Raw genomic sequence first — 20,283 nt, 5'->3', positions numbered from 1 at the left:
GTAAGACATATCAAATATAGAAATTCTAAATATCAAATCATATAAAATGATTGAATTCTGATGAATGAGATTCATGTCACACAAACAGTTCGGAAAACGGAGCAATACCTGTTTTTGTTAAAAATCAAAAGTAATCTCGATACCTACATATTCCGAACTAGTAGTAATGATTAACATTCCCATCTCTTGAATATACGCCTTGAATCTTTAAAAAGTATTATTCATCAAAATCATTATCCATCATCAAAATAACAAAAATAAATGCAAAAAGTCTTTGTTCGGATACACCTATTCAAATTGTGTGTGTAATTTGTACTTTGTAGACGATTCTGTCTAATCTGACATTATTTTCCTAAGCTCCACTTTCACGGTAAAACCGAACCAATTCTTAGGCTTAAATTCAGAGAGATATAAGTTCCGCTTAGCGGTCGGTGGAATGCTTCATCGAAAGTTAAGCAATTTAAGGAGAGCCTCGAGGAGAGCTTATGGGTTAAGGGTAAACTGTGGAATCGGCCCTTAGTGACTGAGGCTATAGCAAAAACTATAGAAGACATTTCTAAAGGTCGAAACTACAATGACGGAGATCAACACAAATTATTCAAAGATGAACGAAAAGTTATAAAATAAAATTAAACTCCTGGTGGAAAAAATGAAAATAGTATAGTTTATCCAAAGTCACTTGAACTAGTCCATAAAAACGCTCGACCATAGATGTCCCTTTAAAGTGGATACCGCGATCTGCTAAATACCAGGGTTTATTTGAAAGTATTGTTAGGCAATAAATTCACTGGCCCCAAAGAAATTTCTGGAAACTTGGACAAACCTTGTATAATCGAAATATTCATCTTCCTCCAAGTGACTTTGAATATACTATACAAGATATTCGCTCGCGAAATACATTTCAGGCCATCTTGAACAACTTTGGTTTTAGGTCTACCTTTACGCATATCGAAGGATTATTTTTTAACTGAGCAAACTTTTGTGTGAAAAGTGAACTGAATAAATTGGAAAGTATTCTTCATCAGGATTATCGAAAATATCGATAAAAGCATGGATATTGTCGTGTCCTGTTTCGATTGCTTCTAGGAGCTACAATGAACCGTTTGGATCACTATTTGCATGAGGCTGGTCTCAAAAAGAAGGTCTATGTATGGGTTCCATTCACGAATCGCTGTTGCATCTCAACAAATCGCTTCATTTTTTTGGTGATGAAAAGTGGATCACTTACAACAACGTCAAGCGAAAACGGTCGTGGTCGCGGAGAGCCATCTGAAATGTTCAGGAAGGTTTTGCTTTGTCCTTGGTGGGATTAGCAGGGAATTATTTACTATGAACTGCTCACTTAAAGCACAACTATAAACTAGAAACTTTACTGTCAATAATTGCACCGGTCTGAAGATCTTATTGTTGTGACCCATGATACCCATTTATTTGTGTGGAGACTATAACGTCCGGTAGATGGTGGTAGATGGAGTGATGGCGATTATGTGTTATGCGATAACGGTCACTTAGCCAAGTAGTATCCCTTAAAATGGCAGCCGCCAGTTTTAGATATACACTGGACTTCCTTAACGTCAAGCAGGTCAACACCGTTCCGAATAGTCGTGGTGTTTGCTAGTGTTGGCACTGCGGGTGTTATGAGTGCTTGTGACCCGTTACAGACTGATGGTGGTCAACATGCTGCTCTGGATTTTGCTGTTGTGTTGGAGAAATGCGCTAAGGACTTGAGGAGACAAAGTTTGATTTTTGTAGAGGTGGTTTTGTTGGTTTGAACATTTACTTATCGAAATGCGATTGGTCCTTCGCTCAGTTCAATGTTGATTATTCTGTTATAAAGTTTTATTCTAATTTTTATAATGGTTTATCTCAGTTTATGCCTGTTGTGGTGAGAAGGCTGTGCAGGTATCCTCCCTGGTTTACTACGGAACTTAGAAATCTTATAAGACAATAATAATTATGAAAGGTTCAATGAACTTCGACGTTCTTGTCATACCTACATTGAATGCAAATCTTTACAATAATTATTTTGTTGATGCTTAGATCAGATTCAGTAGCGATCCAAAATATTTTTGGAATTATATCAGATCCAGAAGGAGAGACTCTGATCTCCCTAGGGACTTACATTATAGTGGTGAGGTGGCTTCTGATGGACAAGTGATTGTAGATCTTTTCACACAATATTTCTCAGAAGTATTTAGGAATTTAGAAGTCGTCCCACCCAAAAAAGAATATCGAAGTAGATTGAATATGTCCTCACACAGTGTTTTGGTCACTGAGGTTTTCAACTCGATTAATAATCTCGCGCAGAAGTTATTGCCTAGACCTGATGGTAAACCTTGTATTGTACTAAAAATTGTACATATTCATTGTCTAGATCATCGGTTTTTTTTCAATATATCTCTTAATAGTGGCGTATTTGCAACTTATTGGAAAAGTAGTTTTGTTACTCCAATACATAAATCTAGTGATAAGAATCAAGTGAAGACTTATAGAGGCATTGCAATCCAATCACCGAAATTATTGGACAGTCTTGTCTGTAGTTACCTTTCTTGGCAGCTTAGTCCAGTTTTGGCGGATGAGCAGCGCGGTTTTCGTGGGGGTGTAATGAATGTGAATAATAATTCACAATTAGTACAGCTCATTGAAAGGATATTCAACAAATTCCTGATTCTATCCCAGTAGAGTGAACGCAAACGAAGTCGTTGTCACCCCTCACATTTATTAGGCATTAATTCCTTCATCCTGGCTTAAGATAAACACCCCAGGGTGGTTGGCACTGTCGATATCCCACGATAAAACAACTAGGTTCAAATTTCAAGAGATTTGTACAGGATGTCAAAGCAATAAAAATTTAGTCGTAAAAACTCTAGGGAGGATTAAATGGCCCAAAAACTTGGAACATAAAAATCTGTTTTATTCGGAGGGACCACCAGCGGTACGTTCCTGATTTTAGGCGGTGCTAACGGTACAACCCCATGTCAATAGTACATAACATGAGGTGGAACCAATAATCTAGGTACATAAGGACAATCACTCTGATTGGACAAAAGGAAAAAGAAGATAGACGCTTAGAAAAATTTGGTAGAAGGAGGGTGACAATTATTCAACTATAAAAACAATAGTTTTCAATTCGGTAGACAGTTAGAATTAAAGTCAGAGTTAGAGTTAAAGTTCGGGGTTCGGTTGGAAGGTGGGACCAAAAGGGGAATTCGGTTCTGAGTTAAAGTTCGATTCTAAGTTGAATAAAGTTCAAGTCGGTTTTCGGGAACGGTTTCAGGAAAGGTACAAATAGGGAATTTGTTGAATGGTTTATTTGAACAGTGATTGTGATATCCAGGGTAAGGATATTTAATTTAATCTTATATATATTGTTGTTTGATTTTTCTCCTTAGAAAAGATTTACCAAATAGTCCAAGATTGTCGAGTGTTATAATTTTTTCTTATTTACTCTTAAGGTGTTTGCCATAGGCTAGTAATGTGCAAATTTTATTGACTGTATTTTCTCATTAATTATTCCAATAAATTATTAAACTTTGTTATTCAAGAATACTTGGTCTCATTCAGTGAAAACACCTCCAAGAAAAAGATCAAATATAAGACTTATCCTAGAGCATAAGCCTGACGCACGAAAGGTTCTTTCATAAAAGAGAAATTGTGTTAATTTCCAAATAACTGTACTGGCGGGAACTATAGAAAGCCGATCTTCTAATAAGTTCCTTTTTTTTTTAAACATTAACACCCAACTACAGGCCAGTTTGTTATAGGGGTCGTTCAATATGGGCAAACTATTAATCTATACGGATGATATCTTACGTGGTCTGGGCGCGGGAGCTCAGCAGGATGCAATCTATACTGATTTCTCCAAGGCATTTGATATAGTTAACCTAAACATCTTATTTACAAAATTAAAGGCTATTGGCTTGTCAGGGTTCATACTATCTTGGATCAGGGGTTTTCTTTATGGGCGGGTTCAAGTTGTCTAGTATAATAACTATTTGTCTGGGATAATATATGTTAATTCCGGCGTACCCCAGGGTTCCCACTTGGGTCCCCTTGTTGTTTAACAATGGTATTGGTACACATTTAACAACCAAATTTTATTGCGGATGATCTAAAAATATACTATACTCCGCCATTAAGGAATTTAGTGACGCTCTTTATCTTCAGATGGAACTTAACAAACTATTCGAGTGGACACAGTGCAATCACTTCGACTTGAATTTGAACGAATGTTGTGTGATCAGCTTCCATAGAGGTCGGTCAGTTCATTTGAGGGATTATTACATTGATAACGTCAAATTAAAAAGAGTGGATTCCATATAGGATCTGGGAGTAAGCTGAATAGTCAACTAAGTTTCAAAGAGCACATATCAGATATACGCGCCAAAGCATTCAAGATGAATAGCTTGAGAATCTTGTATTTTTCCTTGGTATGTTTCACTCTAGAGTTTGCTTCTTGCATTTTGTTCCCAAGTTATAATTGCGATATTGGTGCCTTGGAGAAAGTTCAGAAGAGGTTCTTGAGGTTTATTGCATTCAGAGATCATGTCCGGGACATGGACGTTGGTTCTTTGTACACATTGTTCAATGTTGGTAATCTTTGTTCAAGGAGGGATGTAGCCGATTAGTTGCTACTCCAGAAATTACTCAATGGACTTATCAATGGTGCTCGTCTTTTGGAGATGGTAGATTTCAATATACCAGGATTATGTACTATTACTACGATTAACTACCATGGAAAATTCGAGCGGAATATCAAAAAAATTAGGATAGCGCTTATGTACATGAAGTCGGGAGCTTCTGAGCGCTCGTCGTTCATGCAACAATAGGGCTTTTGGAGCAACATTTAAATGCTCAATAGATATGTATATTATTCACAAATTTTTAATAAAGTTATCATTGCCAAATATGTAATAATGTTTGTAAAATAGATAATCTGATAGACATTTTGAAACCTTTATTCTAGAAATATTATTAAATTATCATGGGCGCCCGCAGGGGGGGGGCCAGGGGGGGCCATGGCCCCCCCTGAGATTTTGATAACTTCATTTTTCAGCACAACACCCTCAATATTACTTTCTCAATCCAAAGGGCAAGGAAAAAGGAAGGTAATAGATTCACAACAATTTTCCAGTTTTCAATGGAATGACTATAAAGACATCCATAATATACTATACACATATCCATAATCCGCAGAGGTATTTTTTTCAATTGAAAACTTTTTTAGACGCGTTGAGCACTTCTTGGGTGAAGAAAAATCGTGGAACCGAACGCAATCCACGCGTGTCAATTAAAAAAAAACAACATTTTATATATACTCTCCTTTTGTCTTTAATAGATGAATGTAAGAAAAAAAGTATTGGAGAAAATCGAAAAAAAAATTTACAGATTATAAAAACAAAAGTTTTTTGCGGAACTGAAGATATGCCTATACGAGAGAGCAACAAGAACTCTGGAAATTTTAGTGATCTTTTGAAATTCAGAGTAGACGTTGGAGATGAAGATTCAGAGATCCATTCATTCAACGCAGCTGGTTTGAATTTGGACAAACTTGTAGCGCAAGGTTATGATGGAGGCTCAACAATGGCTGGTGAAATTCTCAGGGTTCAAAATATCATAAGAGACAAGTACAAGATAGCAATTTATTTCCGTTGTGCCTCCACTAGGTTGAATTCAGTAATAAATGACATCAGTAAAATAACTGAGATTCGTAAGAGCATTGGAACCGTTAATGACATTATAGTCTTTTTTCGAGAGAGTACCTTAAGAAGAAATCTGATTCCAAATATTCCTTTGTTTTGTGAAACTCGTTGGTCAGCTAAATATAAATCTTTGCAAGTTTTCACTGAAAACTTCAATACCATATTCAAAACTCTTTTTTGCTATAAAATCTGGAGAAATCTCAATGAATTCTTCATCAACAAAAAGAGCTGCTCAGTTATGGGCTGCAATAAACTCTTTCACTTTTGTGATTTGTTTGACGGTAGCAAGTAAATATTAAAATATATTGGAACCAATAGCAAATACACTACAAGGTGTTTCTATTAATTTTGTAGATTTTCACCGTCATATAAATTTAATTATAGAAATATGTGGAAAACATCGCTCAGATGATGCATGCTTCACAGAAATTTTTTCCAAAGCATCAACTATTGCTCTGAATCTCAATATACAGATCGGAAAACCACGAATTTGCGGTAGACAAATATACAGATCTAATTATGAAGCAGATTCAGCTGAAGATTACTTCGAAAAATCTATATTCATCCCATATTTAGATCATTTGATTTCAGCCCTTGAAACGAGATTCTTTTTTCTTTCTTCAATTGCCAAAGAATTCAAAATTACTAGATATTGAATCTTTCGCATCTAAGGTCGGCAATATGTATAACATTGAAAATTTAGAAAGTGAATTGAACATTTGGAATGAGTATTCATCTAAATCACAAATGGATGAAAACATAAAAATTGAAGATCTATCTACTCGTGCTATAGAGCGTAGTTTCAGCGCAGAATTAAATTTTAAATCAGAATAAAATATGCCTACTCTGTTGTATAACGATTAAGTATTTTGTCTTCAGAATTAATATTGTTTTTATGAGTTGTTTTTTGCAATTTATGATTTGTTAATTTTGATAAAATACTTGTTTGTTGTTTTCACATTCTGGAGCAATTCTGTGCTATTTTGTTTTAAACTCCATTGTTTGCGTCATTCACTGTATATTTCAAGATTTATTATTATTCTTTTATTATTCTTATGAACATAGTTTTATCGAGCATATATGTATATATTTTTCATTTCGTTATTACTCGTTGTTTTTTCTTTATCAGCAATTATAATAATTATTTCATTTCGTTCTCCATATTTTTATATTTATTTTTTTGTAAATTCTTCCATTGAATGTGACTCTTTTTGAAGAGAGTTACCGTATTATTTCACATCACCCAATGTTGTTGATGTTTAAAAAAAATGTTGAAGTGGAAAACTTCATAATTTTTATTTTGCACAGTCCTCCCCCCACTTATGAATATAAATACAGAAAAAGAAAGAAACGGAATACTAATATCGCTTACGACAATCATGGACGCCTTATCAATTTTCAATAATTTTCATCTTTTGCCCCCCCTGAGAAAAATTTCTGCGGGCGCCCATGTAAATTATACATAAATGTTATGTGGTATCTAGGATTCCTATCCCGCTAAATGTTCATTGTGTCATTGTGTTAATCAAGTGATTTTTTTGAATTTTCAGTAGTATTATCCTCTTCTGAAATGACCGAATTCAAGAATGACTCTTTCTGAAAATTATTGACATTCATTCATTAACAATCCAGATATTTTGTTTTAAATGTTTATAGTTGATCTTTACTTTGATAGTATTTATTCACAGTTTAGTTTTGAAGTACATTCAGAGTTTATTTCTGTTGATTCCTTGTTTTATAGAATTCATTTTATGTTTGAATTGAATAGTCACAGTGATATCGTATTCGAGTCCAAAAATTGTATTTATGCATAAAGTTCGAATTTTCCCAAAAAAAAACGAATCATAACTATTTTGAATTTAATCATGTCGATCTGAATATTATCTCCTCGTGGGGAATTCTGGATCACTCGCGATAAAATATGATGAAACTAATCGCAAATAAACGAAATTGTTTGTCCCATATCATTCTGAATTTGCACATTTCGAAATAATTTTTCAGTAGAATTATTTCTTCCGCACATCGTGACAGTCCTGGGTAACAGCGGCAACGTCTAACTATTCAACAACAAGAATAATTTTTGTTTGAACTGTTCGAAGAAAGGTTGGCATAATTGGGTCAAATTTGACAAGAACATATTATTTGGCCTTATTAAATGGAGGGAATCGGGGATCTCAAAATTCCTTTGAGCAACCTCATTTTTCATGCTATGAGAGAAAATTGAAAAATGTTGTGAAAAGACAAGTTCTCATAACTTCTTTATTACTGGTGCTATAAACAAGGCCGGCTTTAGGCGTGAAACAGTGAAGCGACTGTTTCAGGCGCCTCTTTTCGAGAGACGGCAATTTAGCCCAGTTTGTGGCCGTCTTTTCATTTTTCTAAAAAAAATTTGACTTGGTTCTTGAACACAACATGTGGTTGATCCGCTCCGCTGCGTTTATCAACATATCCTGCAATAAAAATCTCCGAACCGTCTTTACTAAGCCGCCTATGCAATAAATAACACATGGCAACCCAATCAATATAAACAGCATTGCCTATTACCCTAATTGAAAGAGGGATGAAATGTATTTCACAGAGACGAAAAACAACATTATCTTCTCTTTCGAATTATGTGGAAGTTGTTCACACATTCAACATATGGAAAATTCCTACGATTTTGCATTCGAAACTAGTTACTGTTGAATTCCAAATATTTTCACTCGTTTTTAGTTTTCGAAGCTCTGCATGTCCTACCGCGCTTTGTAACTTGTAAATTTCTGCACGCCTGTAAAGAAGATACAAAGACCTTGCCAAAAAAGTACTACATGACCCACTTTTACTATTCAAAAAATTTAGAGGGTTGATGGGGATGGCACAGGGTGCAACAAAAATCCTTCAAAAATGTATAAAAATTTGGTAAAAGTGAAACAAAAATTGACTTGTTTCAGGATTTTGTTGCCAAATATTTTTCTTCTGAAAAAATTAATTTAATCCATAATTTTGACGGGCACTGTATAGAAACATATTTATATAAGTCTTTTGAGAAAAACTGCAACTAAGACTGATAAATCATTTAACTGATGACCATAGGAAAGAAATCTAGTATAAGGGTTTGAATTTTCAATAATCAATCTGATTGATTATGTCAAACAATCACGGTTTTGAGTTTATTTACATCTTTTTTAATGTTTGTTCAAATTGGACTGGATAGAGAAAACCTGACCACAAATCATATAGGTGATTTTTTCAGCGATTTAAAGCAGTAAACGAAACAAAATGATTAATCTCAACTAAGATAGATATCTTTAATCTTGCGCTAGACAATCAACATAGCGCCATAACCTTTAACCTTCAAATTGAATTTTGCTGCCAAACGTTCATCCTATAAGAATGATCTACGGATACTATCAATCAAAGCATGGACGTAACTTGGAATTTAGCCACTCAGGGGCTCGAAATATAATGTCACCTTGCCACCAGATAGCTACACCACTGCTCGCATGTCTATTAGTACGTACCTACTCTGTATTATGGTTAGAATTAATTCGTGTATAATTTTTTTTTATCCAAAAGGAGTTGATTTAATGTCAATTCTTATAAATAATGTATCATTATTACCTTGGTTTCATTCTTAAATTTCTTGTTTTCTTCGTGTATATTCAAAATTTATTCGATGTGGGTAAAATATAATGATACCCATATGAAGATATTATCTATTTCGACAATACTTGAATGTTTTTGGGTCATTGAGAAAAATTATAGTACCTATTCGTTATTATTTGTTTTGAGACGAATATAAATTTTCAGAAAAAATTAGAAAAATGATAGGTAAAGGGTTACCATCTTGAAACAGATGATGATTATTTTTTCCATTGCTTAATTCTACTTTTATCATAGATGAAGTTTATCAGGCTTTATCAGCTTTATCCATGTAATTCACTCAAATGTCGTTCGCTCAAAGATCACTGATCAGACGTCCATAATTGAGATTTGGCGAAAAAAATTATCACATGCATGTTTTTGTTACTCACATTTAGAGAAAACGTCTTTTTATCGATTATTGAGAACCTTAAAAATTCTTTGACTAAATAAATGGGGATGAAATGAAAAGTTTGAACGGAATTGTTATCTGTTGGTATACAGATTATTTAATTCCTCAGATTGATAATTATTTTTGAATAAATGTATTGTTACATCTTATTCTTATTGATTGAGTGAATAAAAAGAGAGATAAAAGAGGTTTTTATCACTAGTCATATGTTGCTATTTGAAAATTTAGTGGTGGCGGTCACAACTACGATGGATGAAATTTCATTGTGAACAATGTAATTGACATGTCCGAGCATTTTAATATTATTCGGTTCTGTCGACCTAAAGAGCAGCTATTCAATGGGCCACTCTGTATATATCTATAACAACAATTGGCATACTGTTGGACTTTCTCAATAATATTCCGGGAATGTAGCACTTTTTTTAATGCTTTCTTGAGGAGATATTTGAGATTTTTATTTGGAAACTTCCTGACTTGGTTATTGTGCACTTGTATTAATGTCATTGTTATCGAATACAATTGAAGCATAATAATCTGACAGTAAATTTCAGGAACAGTATTTCTTCTCATACCTACAAATTAATTATCTACAACACTCAAATTTCTCGAAATTCCGTGAATAAAAACAATAAACAGATAAAATTGAGGACATGAGACTACAAGTACGTTGCATGTCCGATATCTATAATCGCCGATTTGATTATGCAAATGGGATTTCATCAGAAACGATAAAAAGTGCCCGAAACTTTTCGCTATCGTCAATTTACCTAAAGAAAATCAATAATGATCTGCGTCACAATGAGGTGTTAAAATCATCGATAAATATTGGTTTTCATATTTTGGAGAAGTGATAATTGATCTAATTGAGCCCATTGTCATCTAGATGTTTGTGCTATTTCCAGGTGAATATGATGAAAATGAAAGAATTATTGAGTCCTTAAAATGGATTTGCGGTTCATCATACAGAATATATCTCTTAGGAGAAGTTGCTTTGAAAACGAAAGAATATTTTTAGTTCGCACGCCTTTCAGAGATGGAGTTCCGAGCATTATTTTCACAGGATTTCCATTCATAGTGACTTGTCATAGGGTATAAACAATATTCCGTGTTTACACCAGATATTTATTTTCAGGTTTGCGCTTTTGTATGTTTTTGACGCATCGTATTCCCCTTCAATTTTCAAAAACTATTAAGCCCTATTCTGTAACTTCAAATCGAATAGAGATGGTAAAGATCGAATATAAATACTTTGGAATTAGATACAGAATACCAAATTTAAACACAATAGAAGTGAGACATCGATTTCTTAGATTACGATACGATTCGTTCGTTTCTATTCAAGTTACACTAAAGGGCCTATTTTCATATATTTGAGGAATGTATTATGGGTATTTAAATCTTGCCCTTGTAATTAATCAACATCAGGTAATCACAGCTCGAGGACCGATGAAAAAGCAAAATCAGAACAAAAACTTTTATTAAATTTGCCAATTTGATTATATTTTTCGTATCAGTAATTGATAATGTTAAGAACAAGAAATTTGATGTTTTTATATAAAGAAAATGAAATTTATCTGATCAAAATCACCTAATATTTTCTTTTATTTCCTAGTCCCGAATATTGACAGGAAATAAAAGTCATGATTTCAACTTTGCAACGCTTTTATTGTAGTGAGCAAGAATGTTTATTGTTTAAGAAGATCGTGAACATTATAGATTATATCGGAATATTTTGAACAGTCTTATACGCAGGACTAAAAATGATTATTTTTCTAAGAAAGTGGGAAAAGCAAAGGGGAACACTAAAGAGACGTGGTCAGTAATAAATGAACTAACAAATCGGGTGAAAGATAATATTTCTCCACATTCTATTACTGATGAAATGGGTAATACTTACACGGACGATAAAATCAAGTCAGATAAGTTTAATGATTTTTTTATAAATATTGGAAGGCGGATGGCATCTCAAATAGAAAGCATGAAAAATGATAGAGTATTTAAACCTGTAATCAATTCTGAGTCTATATTTTTGAAACCTGTGAATCATAATGAAATAATACAGGTAATAGCCTCTCTCAGGATTAACGCTTCCTCTGGGTCGGATGGCATTAGTGCTAGGGTAATTAAGTCCATACATGAGCATCTTTTACAGCCTTTGGTGCATATCATAAGTTTAGTATTCAATACTTCTATTATACCATCTGAATGGAAGGAAACTTTGGTAATATGTGTACATTAGTCGAACGAAAGGGACAAGCTAACGAATTATAGACCTATATCACTTATTAACTACTTCGTGAAGATTTTTGAAATCGCGATTAACACATTTTCTTGAAAAATGTAATATAATTTGTTGTAATCAATTCGGTTTTCGACAAAGCAAGTCAACCCAGGATGCCATGGAGCAGTTAATTTCTTCATTGATAAAATCTATGAACAAAGGGGAAAAATGCATGGGTGTGTTCTTGGATCTAGCGAAGGCGTTCGATACTGTTTCGCACAAAATATTACTGCATAGATTAGAAACGGTGGGCATGAGGGGTTTGAAACTGCTGGAGGATTATTTGGATGTCAGAGTACAGAGGGTCTCACTGAATGGGCAGCTGAGTGATCGAGGAATTTTGGGTATGGGCATTCCACAGTGTACTGTTCTGGGGCCGGTTCTGTTCCTCGTTTACGTCAATCAGCTACTTTTGTTGAATATCCCAAGCTGTAAGATTTTGTCATATGCTGACGATACAATGTTGCTGTTCAGTGGAAATACATGGGATGAGGTGTACATACAGAGGAGCCGAAAAGGTATGGGGTTGATTAATATTTGGTTTTCGATGAGCTTACTAAGTCTCAACACTACCAAATCTCGGTTCATTACGTTTTCCCTCATGAAGAACGGACAGCCTGATATCATTATTAACTGTACAGGGTGGGCAAATTTCGATGTTTTAGCACTACAACTTTTGAACCAGAGGAGATAGACAAAATCTGATACCCACTTCTCGATCTCTTTTTCTGAGAAACTAACAAGGGTAGTATTCATTTTTGGCCACCTTCTTTTGTTTTCGAGTTATAAGCGAAAATTGGAAAAATGGCGATATCGAAAAACATTTATATCTCCGCTAATACTGATGATAGAGCTCTGAAATTAAAACATTATACAGGCACTTTTTTACGTAGAATCCAGTGGAGTGCTTGTATTTTCAAAAGGGTTTTTAATTACGAAGCTATGACCCAAAGTTATGTTTTTTTAAATGGGAACACTAGATTTTTGTGCCGTTTTCTGAAAGCTTAATTTTTCCTGATTTCAAAAATATATAACATCGTATGATTCGTATCAAAATGAATAACAGAAAATGGTCAAAAACCTTTTTTTCCTTAAGAGTCTCAATATTTCTATGGTTTCAACTGTTGATGAGCCTTCCTATAACAAGAGCAGCGTCCTTCCGTCAATCTGATTATTTCTATGCTTTTCACTTATTTCTACAAAATTCGAATCTATATTCATTTCATACAAATAGTTTCGAAAAGATAAACGAACTTGGAAAAAGGTTCCTAGGTAGCTTGAACACAGTTTCAAATATTCATCTATTGAAATATCTAGAAGAGGTGTCGACTGTGCATTGTGCAATTGTTGTCATTATTAGGTAAAATATTATTTCTTGTTTGTCCCTTTGTAATTAAAATGTTGAGTTCAATCAGATATGCATTGTTTCATATGCTGTTTAAAATGGATTGGTACTTGTGCGTATTGATTCTGGAGACCTATGTAAATAATCTCCTGATACATGCATCTCATTACAACTCTGTCGATTGAAATAATAATAATAATAATAATATTTATTTGGTGCTAGTTACAACTTAAATTTCATGTTGTATTACACAAGTCAAAACACAAATATACAAACAGTCATATATAAAAATAATATGTGAAATATTTCATCATTCATATGAAAAATCATCCGACAGAAACTCAGCCACACTGAAGAACGCTTTTCTCTTCAGATATTTTATAATTATATTTTTAAAAACTGGTGATGGTTTGTCTCTCACATGCCCAGGCATCAAATTGAACATCTTGTAGGCCATACATTCTACACTCCGCCCTGTCTTCTCTAAACGATGTGATTCAGGTCTTATGTCATCCTTTCTCCTAGTATTGTAAGAATGAAAATTACTATTTTTTAATTTACTATCATGGTTTTTATGGGCATATATTAAGCATTCATAAATGTACAACGATGGGAAAGTCATCACATTCAGTGCAATGAATGCCCTCCTACAGTCTTCCCTGTAGCCCAATCCTGCAACCAACCTAATGGCTCTTCTCTGTATTCGAAATACTCTCTCACAACTAGAGCCATTTCCCCATAACACAACACAATATCTCATATGTGTTTCTATCAGTGAGTGGTATACAGTTTTCAAAATCCTCACTGAAACAGAGTCAACCAGATTACGCAGCAAAAATGTGTTCTTTACTAATTTTTTGACAACTGAGTCGATATGTGTGCTCCATGTTAGGGTTGGGTCCAAATGAACTCCAAGAAACTTCAATGAGGTGCCCCCAATTGCACGATCCGAATGCCTCGAAGTGAAGAGCATTTTTTCGGTCTTATCCATGTTACATTTGAGACCATTTGTTTGAAACCACTCCACTGCCATCATTTCAACCTTCAATGCCAACTCCTCCGTATGTTGGATATCACGATCTCCCACCGTAAAACTGGAGTCATCCGCCCACAGTATGTGTTCATAAGACCCAAGGAAATGCGAGAGATCATTAATGAACACTATAAAGAAAAAAGGTCCCAGAGTCGACCCCTGAGGCACTCCAATCACAACCTGGCTCTCCCGAGACCACCGCCCACCAGTGAACACCTTCTGTCGCCGTCCTTCAAAATAACTATGAATTAGTCTTAATGCAGCATTATCAAGTCCATATTTAGACAACTTTTTCAATAGGACCGAGGGTGACACCAGGTCAAACGCCCTGCTGAGATCCAGAAATGTAGAGAAGGAAAATTTACCATCCTCAAAACATTTCAAGGTATACTTCACAAAACGTATTATGGCATCACAGGTCTTTCTATTCTTTCTGAATCCATATTGGTTGTTAAAGAGTAAATTGTTAGTTTCAAAGTAATGCACAAGCTGATCATATATGACCTTTTCAAATATCTTTGAAAAAACAGGCAGCAATGATATCGGACGGTAATTTTCAGTGGATTCCTCATTTCCTTTCTTATAGAATGGTACAATTTTAGCCACCTTAAGGCAGTTGGGAAAAGTGTCCGATCTAATGCATTTGTTAATTAGGTTAGTCAGTGGTGAAACAATATTATTAATATTTCTTTTTAACAGGGTAGCAGAGAGTCCAAAACAATCCCTTGATTTGCTATTTTTAAGAGAGTAAATTATTTCCCTGACTTGATTGTAACTGATTTCAGAAAATGTGAAAGTCACATCACCATGTGAGTGCTCAGGCATGTAGTCCTCAGGTGACCTATGCATGTTTTCTGGTAGGGTTTCCTTAATTTTTAAAGGTACTGAAACAAAATAATCATTAAGTTCATCCGCTGTGATACCGACTTTGACATCATTGGATTTATGTCTCTTTGAGTTTATTATCTTCCACATACTTTTAGAAGGGTTTGTAGAATTCTTAATGATTCTATCATTTGCTTGTATTTTTGATTTTTTTAATGCACACCTATATTTTGCTCTCATCCTGTTTCTAGCCGATTTCAAGTCGTCAGTTTTATAGAGCTATATAAAGACCATTAAAAAGTGACACCTGATCTCTCATCGTGCGAAGCTCATCAGTGAACCATTTAACACCCCCATCAACATCCCTCGATCTTGTGGTTTCTCCGTTATTTCCAAATCAATTTTTAGATAAAAAATTTATAAAACATATCTAGATTCGAATTTTGTAGAAATAAGTGAAAAGCATAGAAATAATCAGATTGACGGAAGGATACTGCTCTTGTTATAGAAAGCTCAAGTTTTCTGTGTTCATCAACAGTTGAAACCATAGAAATATTGAGACTCTTAGGTGAAAAGAGGTTTTTGGCCATTTTCTATTATTTATATTGATCCGAATCATACGATGTTATATATTTTTGAAATCAGGAAAAATTAAGCTTTCAGAAAATGGCACAAAAATCTAGTGTTCCCATTTAAAAAAACATAACTTTGGGTCATAGCTTCGTAATTAAAAACCCTTTTGAAAATACAAGCACGCCACTGGATTCTACGTAAAAAAGTGCCTGTATAATGTTTTAATTTCAGAGCTCTATCATGAGTATTAGCGGAGATATAACTGTTTTTCGATTTCGCCATTTTTCCAATTTTCGCTTATAACTCGAAAACAAAAGAAGGTGGCCAAAAACGAAAACTACCCTTTTTAGTTTCTCAGAAAAAGAGATCGAGAAGTGGGTATCAGATTTTGTCTATCTCCTCTGGTTCAAAAGTTGTAGTGCTAAAACATCGAAATTTGCCCACCCTGTACATAGAGCTGACTGTAATAATTCTAACTGCACCTGTCCAACAATTGATAGGGTTTCAAGTATTAAAGATTTAGGGGTTTTCTTGGACCAACATATGAGATGGGATGCGCATGTGGATTATTTGAGGACTCGTCTTAAGGGCTTGGAATATATTTTTTACAATGTTCGCGATGTAGCAAACACTTCCACTTAACTGAAAGTTTATGATTCCTTGGTTGAGTCGGTGTTGAGGTATGCGTTGGTTATATGGGGTGGTTTATACGATAATGCTCTGGAGGGATCGCAGATCATTCAGAAGTATATTTTGAAAATTATCTTGAGGGTGGATAGAACGTATAGTACAGAATATTGTTCAGTGATTGCAACAAAATGAACATAAGACAATTATATATTTTTGAGTGTATAGAGTGCATCAGATATCTAGATATCGATGTATGGAATCATTACGTGTTTCTTTTGTTTGCAAAAGTTATTTACAGCGTTGTTTGGAATATTTGGGACCAAAGTTTTTCAATGTTTTGGCTCCTGCTCTGAAAAATGTTGATGTAACAAAGAAATACAAAAGACATAAATTGGCGGAATATATCGGGCAGAATTATGAAGAATTTTTGAAAGTGTTGAAATAAGATGCGTGTGTTTTTTATATTCGTTTATCGTTCTCTCCTTCCTGGATCGAGTGTGAGGGTGAGTATGTATGAGACGAGGTATGAGATGAGTGATATGGTGGCTGAGTTATTTTTTACAGTTGATGTGTTCGGTAACTGTGCAACACACAAGCTTCAGCTTAGGTGGTACCGATTTCTAGAATTTACATTTATTTTGATTAAAACTTTCAGACCGAATAAAATTAGTGTTATTATTGTTATTGTTAAAAAGAAACACTGAATTCTAAAATTATGTAAAATGTTATTCAAAAAAATTCATAAAAAAATTGGAAAAAGTTAAAAAAATATGTTTTGGGAAAATAATCAGGGAAAAAAAATTATAGTATCATATCATGTGGAAATGGACTTTCAGATGGAGTCGGGATTGTGGTATTAGTTGAATTGGGAGAGGTGAATAAATAGGATCTAAGGGCTGTAATCATGTTGCATGTTTACAGAAGTAGCGTGCGGAGCTGTTGCCATCGGATTCGAGTACCGTTCTTGAGAATTTTGAACAGAAGTAATGGTCTCTCCCCATCCATAACACTGAATTGTCTGATTTGGATAGAGAGACCGTTCTAGAGATGAACTAGCTACATTTTTTTCTTTTAGCTTTTATTCTTTGAGCCAACTGAAGAACACGTACCTGTTTGGAATTCCAAGACATCATCGTCTTCGAAATTTTCAAGTGTGGGCAGAATTCCTTGAATAAAAGCTATGTGACGGTTCGGATTTTGAACCATCTCCATTAAATTCAGCTGAAATTCATCGAGTTGGCTTGTAGAGGATTGTTTTCTCTGTGTTTATATGTTGAATGACGAACTCTTTGATGGTTGGGACTGTTCCTCGGATTCAAAGACCTTTCACCTCTGGAGAACTGCTGTTGATCCTCATACTCACCTTCTACACTTTCATGGTAGCTTTCCTGATCACTGTTTCCAGTTGCCATCGTATCTTCAATCGCCCTTGCATCAAAAATTTTTCTCAAAAAATCTAGGTGATCGTGGTAAATGTACCGGGTTTTTCACCATAATTTAACCCCCCTCTTCAACTTTGTCACTAGAAGAGGTGCAAAAAAATTTTTTTGTACAAAATTTCACTAAATCGACTAGTGTTTTTCAAGATGATTTCACAAAACGAAATATATACAGGGTGGGGCAACATATTGAATGCAACTTCATTTTTTCAAATGGAACACCCTGTATATTTCTCTATATTTTACTAGCTCTTTTACCCCTGATTTCGAATATATAACATATGTTTGGACTATCTTTCTTATTCTGAGCACCACAGAGTTTCAAATTTTAAGAACCACCTGGCAAGCTAAGTAATCTGTTTTCAATTGGAAGGCTACCATAATTCAGAATGCCCTTTTTTGAGTTATCTCGTTGGCAACGATATGTAACATACGTTTGTTATTGAATAAAACTATTCATTGAATATGCACTACACAGAAGCGGAAAAATTTGAAATATCTTCGCTTTAGAAGAACAATAAAAATAAGAAAGCTGCAAGGAGAGAATATATGGAGTTGCATCCAAATCACCCAATTCCAATTTTTAGTGAAAAACGTATGGCATATCGTTGCCAACGAGATAACTCAAAAAAGGCATTTTGAGTTATCGCAGCCTTCCACTTGAAAATTGATTATTTAGCTTGCCAGGTGGTTCTTAAAATTTGAAACTCTGTGGTACTCACAATAAGAGAGATAGGCCAAACATATGTTATATATTTGAAATCAGGGGAAAAAGAGCTAGTCAAATATAGAAAAATAAACAGGATGTTCTATTTGCAAAAATGAAGTTGCTATCGATATGATATGTTGCCCACTCTATATATATTTCGTTTTGTGAAATCATTTTGAAAAACACTAATCGATTTCGTGAAACTTTTGTAGAAAACATTTTTTTGTACCTCTTTTATTAACAAATTTAAAAGGGGAGTCAAACTATAGTGAAAACCCCGGTGCTTTTTAATTTTTAAAGCGGATGCACCAGATCTCGTCGACGTTTTGTTCCTTTCGAGAGCTTTTCGGTAACCACTTCTGATGGTTCTTCATTTTGTCGTTCCTTTATTTCTATATCAACAAAGAACGAATTAATGTGACAACATGGTAGTAATGATTAATTGAGTGATACAAATACAAATACTGCTTTTAACTATTTAGAAATTTGTGTGAAAACTTTGTTTTGTAATTGCATCATTATACCATCTTTTTAGGTACCTCGCAAGTGGTTGCACATTCACCGAGCTACATTATATGTTCAGAATCGGGATTTCAACTGCATCCAAAATGGTTAGAAGTAGAAGCGTATGCCAGTCATTTTTTGGTCTACTTTGAAAGTGGAGGTGCTCCCTGTACCAACAAGAGAGCAGTGGGTAAGTGTTGCAGCAGGCTTTGAAAAAAAAGTTAACTTCCAAATTGCCTTGGCGCTATTGACGGCAAACATGTACGTTTGGTGTGTCCTCTCAAAAGTGTGTAGGATTTCACATATGCCTACTTATGCGTTTCGTCCCTGGCACACACACCGGACTCATCAGTGTGACTTTGGTATATTTGTGTGTGCCGTGTCACAGACGCTTAGGGAATTTATTATTATCGGGAGCCGCCGGGACTCGAACCCGGCACCTTGTCGCATCTCGGTGAGTGAGTCTACACTCTTAATCTCTAGGCCACCGAGTGCTGTGTTTATTGTTGCTATGTGGAGCTTTATGAGAAGCCGCCACAAGTGGATCGATACAACTACTAACAATACTTCTCTGTGGTGCTCATGGCCATAGCGGATTCTGAGTACCGCTTTGTGTACTTGGTTATTGGCAGCTATGGAAAAGATTGCAACTCTTCGACTTTTCAGCATTTGAGGTTTTGGAGATCAATTGCAAATGAAAATACTGAAGTCCCGATCGAGAAGAATATTCCTGGTGCCGTGGAAACCAAAGTACCTTATGTTTTCTTCGCTGATGAAGCTTTTGGGTTGAGAAAGAACTTGTTGAGACCCTTTGAAGGACCAAATTTATCAGTTGCGAAAAGAATATTCAACTACCGTTTGAGAAGGGCGAGACGCTTTGTAGAATGTGCATTTGGAATCTTATCCAACAAATGGCGCATCCATCACCGGGCAATCAACGTGCAAATAGATTTCGCTGTAGACTTTGTCAAAATATTGTGTTATTCTTCACAATTTCGTTCGAGAAAGAGATGGTTTCAATTTCGAAAACACAATGACAATAACAGGACTGGAGGATGTACAACAGCAGCAAACAGAACGAGGAACATTTTCTGCCAACGATGTCAGAAATGATCTCTTTGATTACTTCATGTCACCAGTTGGAGCTATACCATGGTCAATGGTATAGATGAATAATATTTAATCATGTGATGTTACAATATATCATCG

Source organism: Harmonia axyridis, chromosome 7 (genome assembly GCF_914767665.1).
Source record: "Harmonia axyridis chromosome 7, icHarAxyr1.1, whole genome shotgun sequence".
NCBI lineage: Eukaryota > Metazoa > Arthropoda > Insecta > Coleoptera > Coccinellidae > Harmonia > Harmonia axyridis.
This window is presented reverse-complemented; position numbering follows the sequence as displayed.